Source organism: Palaemon carinicauda, chromosome 43 (assembly GCF_036898095.1).
Source record: "Palaemon carinicauda isolate YSFRI2023 chromosome 43, ASM3689809v2, whole genome shotgun sequence".
NCBI classification, from domain to species: domain Eukaryota; kingdom Metazoa; phylum Arthropoda; class Malacostraca; order Decapoda; family Palaemonidae; genus Palaemon; species Palaemon carinicauda.
Window position 1 is genome coordinate 56,306,202 of NC_090767.1, and position 12,468 is coordinate 56,318,669.

The window sequence follows — 12,468 nt, forward strand, 5'->3', positions numbered from 1 at the left end:
GGTCAATTCTATCTGCCAAGGGCAGGAGGCCAGTCTCAGCCCGCAGCAGCTGAAGTCTCGTCCACATAGGGGCTCCTGTTATGAGCCTCATGCTGCTGTTCTGTATGACCTCCAAGGAGGTCAACAGTCCAGAGGAGAGGCTCATAAGTGTGGGGGCCGCGTATTCCACCTGCGCAACAATGGCCTGCACATGGAATTTCCTTAGTAAATGGTGCGAGGCACTCCTGCTGAGGGTGGCAAGCCTTTTCATAGCTACGTAACGAGACGTGACCGCATGTCGGAGATGTTTGACTTGACTGCCCGGGTTCAAAAACCTATTTATGATGACTCCTAAGTATTTGTAGTTGTTGACCCATCCAATAGGGGTGTTTTCTAGGATTAGGTTAGGGGGGTCATCGTCATGTTTGATGGCCATCGCTTTAGTTTTGTTTGAGTTGACTTTGAGATCTAGTTCCCTGCACCCTCCACTTACGGAATGGGGGCATACGATGCAGATGGCGTCCGCATATATAAACATCTCTATGCCCTCAGGGAGATCTAGTGCCAGCAGGTTTTCCATCAGGATGTTGTACAGGAAGGGACTCAGGATGCCTCCTTGAGGCGTGCCGTTTTCCAGGGGAAAAAAGGGGGAGGTGGCCCCTTGGAAGTTCACTCTGGCTTCTCTATTTTTTGTGTACTTCTCGACCCAGGATAAGAGGTGCCCCCGGACTCTCTCTTCAAGCAGAGAGAAAAGTATAGCTTGTGCACTGGCCAGTTCATATGCTTTTTCGAGGTCCATGAACACTATCAGCGATAAAAAAAATAAATTGGTAATCTACTCATTAACTTATATATTGAAAATAAAGTGACTTTTCCTCAGGAAATATCTAATAGAGTTTTGTGGTTACATATGAAAGTCTTTTATAAGTTCTTAGCCCTTTTCTTTCTGTTTAGTTCCTTTATTCCTTTCCATATTTCATCATTCATCCAGGGTTTTCGTGTCTCTTTTATTCAATAATTCATTTATTTGTACACTTTACAGTATATTCCCTTAAGCGAGTTGCCTAACCTTCACGTCTCGTCATTCAGGAAATAAAGAAAACCACAAAAGCCTACAATAAGATAATTCTACTGAGGAGAATTTATATTTAGATTGAATCTGAGTAGACTCATTATTATTCCAGGAATTTCTCCCTAAAAAGAGAATTAATCGAGGGGGATAGGAGCACTATATAAATACTGAAGGGCAATAATTTTGGCGACGAAGTTCACAAACCTTAAGGCTAGAAAAAAAAAACTTCATTATCTGTGCAGAGACTTATAAAACTCCAAAAGTGACTAATTAATTTTTCCCCTTACTAGAGTCATCTCACTCTCAAGAACTATTTTAGGGATCCCAATGAAATACTGAACAGGAATTTACGTTAAATCAAGAGAATTTTTGCTGAAAGCGATGGATGGGAACAGGAATATATCGTGAGGAAATCATGATATAAATCTTCACCTTCAAAGCAAACGAAAAAAAAATCTTTTGCTGTATATTACCAACACAGAAACACTCAAATAAAAGGAGGTTTGAATTTTGAGAGTTCAATCTATAAGTTATCAAATGTTCGTTTATCAAAGTCACCCAATGAAGACAAAAGCTAGAACCGGGCGACTTGACCAATCATGAGGACCAGGAGTTAGAGAGATAATTAAGATTACGGACAACCTCGCAAAAGAAATTAAGATAAATGAAGATTAAAGACTGAACCTGTAAGATAGGTTAGTGGGTGAAGATTGCCATGCCTGTAGCATGACACGGGGTCTTGTCTTGGACAGCCCGTAAGAGGATAGCAATCTGGAATGATAACTCCTAAAGGAGCAAAAATTGGTGTATTAAAAGGAGAGGTTGGATTTGAAAGGGTCTTGAACAGGAAAAAAGGATGCAGGATGAGGGATTAGACAAGACATGGAAAGGGGTAGAAAGTAACCCGAAAAAAGGGACTCCTTTTTAGGTCCATGAAAGAAAGGTTTTAGTTAGAGAAAAAAGTATTGATAGTAGCAAGGCCCAGTAAGTAGGAGAGACTGGGAGAGAAGAGAAAAGGAGTAGGTTTGAGCAAAGAGGCTTATCCCTGCACTGTGGCTGGAAACTGGAATTGTTGCAGGAGCTGCAGGAAGGTGGGGGTCGAGGATAAGGAAAGGACTCTGGTGAGGATCTGGAAGGCGATGGGTATGAGGTCTTGTAAGGTGAGAGACTCAATTTCTTGAGCCAAGGTTTGGGATGGGAATGAGGATGAGGGTCGTTGCTGGTCCTTATGAGGAGCAGTTGCAGGTCAGTGCTGTTCCTTATGAGGAACAGTTGCAGGTCGGTGCTAGTCCTTATGAGGAGCAGTTGCAGGTGCAGACGCAGGAGCAGTTGCAGGTGCAGACGCAGGAGCAGTTGCAGGTGCAGACGCAGGAGCAGTAGCTGGCTGACGTGGTTTTCTCTGGCGAGGAATTCTCTGTTCTTTAGGTGGTTGGGTTGGAGCTGGTTTCTTTTGGTTTGGAGAGGATGTATTCTTCATAGCTGCTATCCTCTTGAGACGTTCTGGGCAGCGCTTATTCCAGGCATGGTGTGGCCTGGAACAATTGGGGCACTTGTATGTAGTGTCGTCATTCTTTGTGGGCCTTAATGCACACTTCTGTGCAATGTCGCTGGCTGCAGACACTGCAGATGATGGGGCCTCTGCATTCTTCTTTATGATGTCCAAAGCGTTGGCATCTGTAGCATCAAAGTGGCTCAGGTGTATATTCTTCGATGGGGAAAGTTCCCCAGACTCCTAGATCCAGTTTGGAGGGAACTGGACCGATGAAGGTGGCAATGAGACGTCGAATTGGAACGTCATCTTTGCTCATGCAGCGAACAGCACAGTCAATGTTGCTGCATGACGTTGCAATGGAGATAGGCATCGAACGGGATACCTGGTGATGACAGCTTTCTTCCTGATAACAGCAGGATCCAGCAGCGTTAAAGTGGGGTCTTCCTGAAGGAATCTGGCTGACTCAACGTCCTTGGAGTAGATGATAAAATCACCTTTCCTGTTGGGTCTTGCAGTGAGTTGCATGCCTGACTTAGCAGCCATGGCAGCAACAGAGGCATAAGAGAGTTTGTTGTTCATATGTGAGAGCCGAAACTTCGGCAGAGGCTTCTAGAGCTGTGTAGCTGGGATGTTCTCTAAAATGGCAGTGGCTTCTTGCAGGAATTTCGTAAGGTAATCTGTGCAGTTGCAGTCTGTGGGCTAGAACCCCGTGATACCTGACGGTAAATCTCTTGTAATATCAATTGCAGAAATATTAGCCTATACTGTAGGAAGCTGCCAGAGGGAACTTCCATCAGGATGACATGGCCATCTCGCCCAAAAATAGAGTTTTCCTACGTCAAAATCCCCTTTTAAATAGAAAATTTAATTCAAATTCAAAAAAGTTTATTGACATATAGATACATCAAATAGGATGTATTAGCATGCTAATGCATCCCCAACAAAACTTATTACAATGCTCTTTTATCTATTCCAGTAAAACCTAGGAAACTTGTTAACATTTTTTTTGTGATATTATTATTTAAGACAAAGCAAACTTGCTCAGTAACACTATTAATAGAAACATTTCCAAATTCCCTAAGTTTATCACATTCTAACATATAATGATGTAGAGTATGCGAGTATGCTTCACCACACAATCTACAGGGTATACTATCACCATCAATATATTGCCAACAATAATTATACCCCAACCTCATTCTCATAACAAAAGTATCAACTTTAGAAAGGACCTTGCCGTATGTAACATTAGTATTCTCAGTAACAAGCAAATAATGCCTCATACTGACGCTGCCCTCTTCCAAGATCTTTAAAGCCTTTTCTGTTCCCCCAAACCTCTCGTTTTATTCTATTAAGGCTCATAGAGGTTTCTATGTCAATGTCAGGCTTTCTTGTGGCCTCCTTGGCCAGATTGTCGGCAACTTCATTTAATGAAATACCTATGTGAGACGGAACCCAATAGAACTTTACAGTTATTCCTTTCTCCTGAAGCTGACAAACCAACCCTTTACAAAGAACAACCACCTCGCTATTAGTGGGTGTTTTGCTATTTAAGGCTAACAAAGCACTCTGGGAATCAACGAATATAAATATATCCTTTGTTTTATTAACTACCATAGCATGTAACTCAGCAACCGTAGACGATGTTTCATCTTCAATCCTCTCAGACATCATTTCATCCACACTAAAATCATTTTCATAATATTCACGAACCACCACAGCACAACCAGCTTTATTACCATTCACAGAGCCATCACAATATATATGAATGGTATTACACTTGGGTAACATGTTAAATTTACTAAGAAAGTATTGTCTTAACACATATTTATTACATTCGCTCTTTTTATAGTTCAACTTGCTTATACATATATTTAACCTACAACATAACCATGGTTTTGGACACATTACTCTTTCCAATTGAACACAAAATTTAACCGTCATATTTTAACAATATTCTATATAGTTTTCTCAAATGAACATTAGGTTTATTCGAGATTCTACGGTTACCAGACATCATATCAATAGCCACTTTTAAAAACTCTTCACCCCTCCTTATACTTCGGACAACCACTGCACAGACTATTTCTTGAACTCTTTCAGAGATACTTGGAAGGTTCAACTCCATTCTTATGATCTCTGTGCGTGTGCTCATGGTACAACCTAGTATTAGGCGCATTGCTTGATTTTGTATTACTTCTAACTTCTTTAATTCTCTCTCCGGATAGCAGATTAGCACTGGGGCTGCATAATCAATAACCAAACGAACTGTGCTTATGTACATCATTCGCAATACAGGTATACCGGCACCATTGCCTCTGTTAGCCAATACCTGCAAAGGTTTTAATCTTGCCAGACAAATATTTCTAACATAATTTACTTCATCCATACTTTTGTGAAAGCCAATATACATACCAAGATATTTATAAGTTCCTACCTTTTCCAGCTGCCACCCATTAAATGAAATCTCTTTTTCAATTGGAGAACGTGACTGAATTTTACTTTTATTCTCATTAACAACTAATCCCATGTGCAAGCATAAATTATGTAGTTCAGCTAAAGCCTCTTTCAAAACTAACTCATTTGTGCACTGGATCATTGTCATCAGCGTAAATAACAACCTCTGTGCCACTAGGAAAAGAATGCCTTGCAATACGATCCATTAATACATTAAACAAAGTTGGGCTTAATACTCCCCCCTGTGGCGTACCTAATTCCATATCCATTTCTTCAGATTCATGCCCTTGAATCCAAACCTTAGCCCTTCTTTCACTTAAGTAGCTTTCAATCCACCTTAGCAATGATCCCTTAATACCTTTATTTACAAGCTCTTCGGGTATTACATCTTTATTTGCCCTGTCAAATGCTCCTTTGAGATCAATGAATGCCCTGCATTCTACACTGCTATTGCACAGCACTCTTAAAACACAATCTGTTGTACATTTTCCTTTAATAAAACCATATAGATTTTGAGAGAATTGATCACCAATGACAAATAGTAATCTATTAAGAATCATTCTTTCCATTAATTTGCATATGCAAGATGTTAATGATATAGGTCGATATTCTCCATTACTCTTAGGTACAGGTACAAGCAATGCCAGTTTCCATCTAATGGGTAATTTGCCATTTTCAAAACAAAGATTGATCAAATCCAGTAGTGGGCTATCTTCCATCATTATAAGACAATTAATTATATCGTATGTTACCCCATCTTCCCCAGGAGCAGTCGACCCACCTTTTTTAATTCCCAGCAACAATTCATCTTTCGTAAAGGGCAAACTAGTCTCATCCACCATATCTATTTGCATTTTTACTAACTGTCGTCTCTCTGAACGACGGATACGTAAACTAGCCTGAACATTGTTTGGTAAATTACTAAAGCTGGAGGCAGCTGCCCATTTCTTCATTAGCTCATTTGCCATTCCTCTTGGGTCATGATGTGCAATATTTTTCCTTCTGACCCCTCTTACTTTATTTACAGCATTCCATACACCACTTAGGGACTTCATAAAAGATACCTCCTCTAAAAACCGGTCCCAGTGTTTTCCTCTTACTTTTTTTCGTATTTCAGAAGTACCTTCTGCAATTTGTATCATCGTCTCTCTACTATTTACATCATTAGGATTCATATTCCATTTCCTTTGTGCTTTCCTTAAAAGATTGTTCCAACCCTTTATTATTTTGTCATCAGAATACTTTGCTTTTTTAAAATTTATGATGGGACAGTTCTCCTTGTTCGCCTTCTCGTGCAATATAGAGTCTATTACTTTAAGCAAATCGTCCAAAAACACATTCTCATCATTTCCATATCCATTCACATATTTGTAGTCCTTATACCACTCGGCAACCTTAGTCATAAATATAACCTTCTCATCATTCTTGATACTTAATCTTTTCCTTTTGTGACTGTAAGTTGTCTTTTGTATATCTAGACTCACCTCTAAAGCAAAATGATCACTTACTAAGTTGGCAACAACTGAAGCCAAAGCTTTATACTCGGACATATTAAATAGCAGGGCATAATCAATTCTCCCACCTCTCACATGAGTGGGGTCTTTATTCCCCAAAACACAAATGTGATCAAAAGAATTAACCATACTGTTCATGACAAACCCATTTTTATTTGAACCCCTATTATTTTCAAAATTTTTATGCCGAGCATTAAAATCACCCAGTAGTAAACACTTTTCTTCAAAAATACATGCAGGAAAACTTTCAATATTCAGCATATCACTATGCACATACACATTAATAATATATATATATATATATATATATATATATATATATATATATATATATATATATATATATATATATAACAATCATTAACATACAATTTCAAGGAATATAGATTTACAAGTGAAATGGTGTTTGAAATAAATGAACATTGTCAAAGCTCTTGCGGGATATTTAGAAGAAAGAGCCTGTGTTTGGCCAAATCTTATTATTAAGTCAATTTTGAAAATAATACCAAAGAGGAATCATTCATCAATTATTTACAAATTGTTTTGTTTTGAAGAATTTTACATAGAAAGTTTTGTCTGTGATAAAAACTCCTCAGTCAATGTGATGACCTAGAACGAAGAATTTTTAGGCAATGCCGTATAACTAATAAAAAATTTTTTATAAGGTATGATACCTGGGCATTTGAATGTCCAGTATTGTTTACCTGAATATCTCTTATAGTTCACCAATCCCATTTGTGGTGTCCCATATTCACTTATGTAATTGCATATGCCACTACACCTCTCTTATAGTTCACCACTTGTGATAGCCGTAGATCACTTTTTTGGGCTCAAGCCATGACGTCCTGATGGAAGGTTCCTTCAGTAGCTTCCTAGGGTATATTTAACTACATTGGATATTCCCAGAGAATTAAACTAAAGGTTATCACAGAATTCTAACTTCTGGTGTGAGTACCCTAAAGGTTTCCCTCTAGTATATCGTATATCAACAGGGGACGCATGTATTAACACGCCACATAGCTATCTGCACCCCATATAGAGTTAACACTTCGATATGGAAAGGTGGCTGAGTAACTGAGGAGCCGTTCCAAAGTTACTCTCATTCGTGGCTACTTTTGGTACTCGAGACGTAAACAAACGGGCGCCATTGCTAAATGACGTCACGTCCGTCCTCATCCTTTCGCCTGTAGCTTCTACGCTAAGTCAGATTTTTCCCAAGTGACTCTTTTATCTGCTTACATCGCCGTAATGTCGCAGCCTTCAGCCTCGCCTTCTTCTGGAAAGTTGAGTACCAGGTCCTAGTATGGTTTAAATAAGCTCTGGCCGTAAAGTAACTTCTAATTTTCTTAAAATATTGTGTTTTGTGGCGGAGCTGTGCTGATACTGGACGCGCCATGACGGCGTCGCTGTTCACGTTGCATGCCTTATTTAGTTAGCCAGAACAGCCTTCTCTGGTCCTTTAACTAATTAATTTTATTAGTTATTTAGTCTTCATAGCTAGGAATCATTATATCGTGTTTTAGCGCTCATTAGATCGCTGTTCGACTCCATACTAGATTGCTAGCTTAGCCCTTAGGCTTGACAGCCTAGTGCTCTTTTCATGCATGATATATATTAGTGTTCCTAAGTTAAGTTATTAAGATTTTGGCATTATTAAACATACTAGTTACTGTGTTGTAAGTGTTTTTACTATTCTTACAGAGGAAACTAAAAGTGCCACGCTTTACAAAACTTACATTTCATCTTAAATTTAAATTTACATTTGTCAGTAGTGTGACTCAAGCTTGCACGCTTAAAACGCCCATTTAAAGATTGAATATTGCCAAGCTTAGTGGCAACATCCGAAAAAATTTCACATTTATAAATAGGATGTGAGGCGGGTTTGCCTTCTGTGATACACAAGACACAAGGAAAGAAATTTGACGGTTTCCTTAGAGAACCAACACTAGCAGCATAACTTGCGCTATTCTTCCTATGATTATGATTATCATGCAATTTATTTCCTACATTAGACCTCTTACTTTGCTCATTGAATCTTTCACAGGCTTCAAAGAAATTATCATTAATTTCCTTCAGTGTTGGCCTTGATGAATTAGTAATCTGGGTTAAGTGTAACTTTAAAATCTATTTCTGGGTGAGATGGCCATGTCGCCCTGATGGTAGTCATATATAGCCAAAGGAAGCTACTAAAGGAACCTTCCATCAGGACGACATGGCTTGAGCCCAAAAAATTGATTATCGAAGCCCTGCCAGAAAAATCTACCTCAAAACATCCTCACGTCCCAGAGACAGACTTTCAGCTGCTTGAGTTAGATCACTTTCTAATTTCATGTTGATTTCAGAGATTAAAGATTCTGAGGTCTTTAGAGGCTAAGGCCTCTGTTAGTAACTTCTTGGCATGAACACAACCCTTCTTATAGTTCACAAGTTGGGATATTCTTAGATCACTTATTTCACGGGTGTCTGCCACTGCACCTCTGTTATTGTCGTTACTTACAATAACGACATGGGAAATCAATTGTTATTGAATATCTATGTTCATATTGTATATGGAAAATTTTCTTTTATATTACATTGCGTTAAGTGGAAATGTGCAGGTTTCTGTACAAATGAAGGTTTTGTTTATATTTAATTGTAATAAGCATTGTTACCAAGGAATATTGTCTTGTGAATAGTTGTATAAGTGGTTAACAGTGCGATGTAAGTTTTTTGAATAGTTTCGTTCGGTTTGCGTTGAATAGTTGGTTTCGTTCGTCTGTTGTTTTCTTTGTCGTGGGCGAACGAAGCGAAAGTCATGACTTTGGGAGAGAGAGCGAACGCATTATGTTTACGACAAAGGCAGCAGAGGTAAATCGGGACAGTTGCTGCCTGTCACTTCTCAACGCTTGTAGCGTAATCTTCAGTGGACTTAATCAGGATGAAGAGAATTTCATTTGATTAACGAAGCCGTTCCTTCCCAGCATTTAATGAAGTGGATGAATTAATCAACCGAAGTTTGGATGAGTATCATATAATATTTAGTCACCTTGGATGGGATAATTCGCTAGGGATATGCATATCTGTGCGTGGGATTCCGTGACTGGGTAAAATCAAATATTTATATGTGGTATCGTGGTCTACCCATGCCTATTTGTAATCCGAACTCGGTAAGAACTTCATATGAAACCAAGTAAGTAATAATTGGGGCAAGAGCTCAATAGAATATAGTATGACCATTTATCTTTGTAACACAACGCAATGAATTCCTAATGTAGAGAAAGGGTCTTGAGTTCTCTTAACGAATCTGGTAATTAGTAATTTGTGAATGACTGAAGTCATTATATGTTTTTGCTTGTTTGACCCTAATAAGTAACGAAAGTTATAGTTCACCACTTGTGATATTCTTAGATTAGTTATTTAACTGGTGTCTGCCACTACACCTCTAATAGTTCACCACTTGTGATAGTCTTAGATTACTTATTTTAATAGTGTCTTCCTTTACTACCCCTCTTTTTAGTTCACAAGTCGTGATATTCTTAGATCACTTATTTCAATAGTGTAAGAATTTCACAGTGAACTATGAGAGAGGCTTTAAGGTAGACGCTACTGAACAAGATTGCCCGAGTCATACCCGTCGGAAGGTACCAAAAAGTACTAATCCATTCTAGCAGGTCTTACTCATGGCTAGAGGAATGGATGAAATTCAACGATTGGTTTGGATGCTATTGTTGCGACCCATCTCAGAATCTGCACCGTGTTAGAATATTCTCACTTGGCGCTGCGCAATGTGAAGATTCCCAGATCGCGCGACCAAGTTGGAATCGTATTTTGTTTGCTGTGGAGTGAAACAGATTCACGTAAATACGCCGACTGACTCGTTTACCTTATATGGCAATAGGTGTGTTAACAGTATTAGGTTCTATGGGGTGATCTCCTCGTCGTATATGCAGTGATCAGGCCATTATGTAAAGTCAGGTCATTATGTGTGTTTAATTTGTTTCCAAGGCGTGTTAGTTATTGTAGTATGGAATTGCCACCCCTATCTGTCACTGTGTTTAGGCCATTTAAAATTGTTGAATGTCAGCCTCTAATTCACAAACAATGGGGAGGGTGTTGTAGTTAATTAACTGTCGTGAATTTTCTCCGACAGATTAATATTATGATTCTAGGCCCGATGGTGTGGGCCGATAACAAGACCTTGAAGAGGTTAGCCTCCTAAAACTGTCCAGGATTCAATAAAATATGAATACACTTTACAAATTTATTACAAAAATAACTATTTAACAAGGAAATTACACACTAAAACATTTGAAATATTGATAAATGAAACTGTCTCCCTTGGGGGTCTGTAACATGCGCCCGTGGGGCACTAAGTCCACGTCGGACTAAAAAAAGAACTAAATTCACTCAATTTCAATGTAATACCTTGGTAGAACACCTACCAAGGTTCTCTGATCACAAAGTTATAGACAGATAAATATATAAAACACTTGGCAATCAGAAAAAGACTAGGGGGAACCGACCTGGTTTTACGCGGTTAGGAGCGGAGATAAGAGAGAGTAACAAAGAACAACTTACTTGTTTGGGGACTATAGGTAGAGAGGACCACCGTAGCTCTGGGCAGCTCCGAAGAAAACTTCGGTCTCCCGCGCTAACTAAAGTATCCTTGGTAGAGGGGAGGGAATTCTTACGTTATTTATTTAAAAGGGGTCTGATAAAGCTTCTTTATCAACCAACTGTTAAAGTCTTACTTCAGATCGAAGGATGAGCTTAATGCTTCAGCTGAAGGCCATAATTTGCTATAATCCACCAAACTAGAGAGTCCTTGGCTCTAAACATATACATTGATATTTTTATCATGGTGCAGTATTAAGAGACGAATTCTGTGATTCGTAAATAACAAACACTAAATTTCTCTGACACCCGCTCCTTCCCCAACAGGTGGTTAAATTTTATGCCCCAATACTGTCACGAAAGTCCTCTCCAAACTGAGAACCTTCAAAGGGACAGCGGCCCTAGTGGCTCCCAAGTGGCCCCGGAGCAATTGGTACCCTCTGGTCCTGGAGCTGCAGCCCACGCTGATCCCCCTACCGGGCCCAGTTCTCTCTCAACAAGTACAGAAGTAGACTGTCTTCGCTTCATCACTGAAAGTCAGGGACCTTCATCTCATGATTTTCTCTCCTTAGCCGCAAAGAAAAGGTTTGGAATCTCGAAGAAAAGTTTAGACTTCCTCGAGGAATACAAGACCGAATCCACACGACGGCAATACGAATCTTCCTGGAGAAAGTGGGTGTCTTTCGTCAAGGCAAAAAATCCTACGGAAATCACCATTGATTTTTGTATGTCCTCTTCATTCACCTTCATGGACAAGGCTTAGCAGCCAACACGATTTCCACCTGCAAATCGGCTTTGACTAGACCACTCCTGTACGCCTTCCAGATTGATCTGTCCAGTGATATCTTCAATAAATTGCCAAAGGCATGGGCTAGACTACACCCAGCACCTCCGCCAAAACCTATCTCCTGGTCCCTGGACAAGGTGCTCCATTTTGCCTCTAACCTGGACAACGATTCGTGCCCTCTAAAGGACTTGACTCAAAAAGTTATCTTTCTTTTTGCTCTCGCCTCGGGAGCCCGAGTCAGTGTAATAGTGGCATTATCAAGAGAAGAGGGTCATGTCCTATTCGCAGATACAGGAGAACTTACCCTCTTCCCTGATCCGACGTTTCTCGCTAAGAATGAACTACCCACCAAGAGATGGGCACTTGGAGAATCTGCCCCCTGAAGGAAGATGTCTCTCTATGTCCAGTGGAGAGTCTTAAGGTCTATCTTCGAAGAACTTCAGACTTCGGTGGAGGACAACTCTTCAAAGGAGAAACATCGGGTAGTGACTTGTCACTGAAACAACTAAGAGCGAAAATTACCTACTTCATTCGCAGAGCGGATCCTGACAGTACACCCGCAGGTCACGATCCT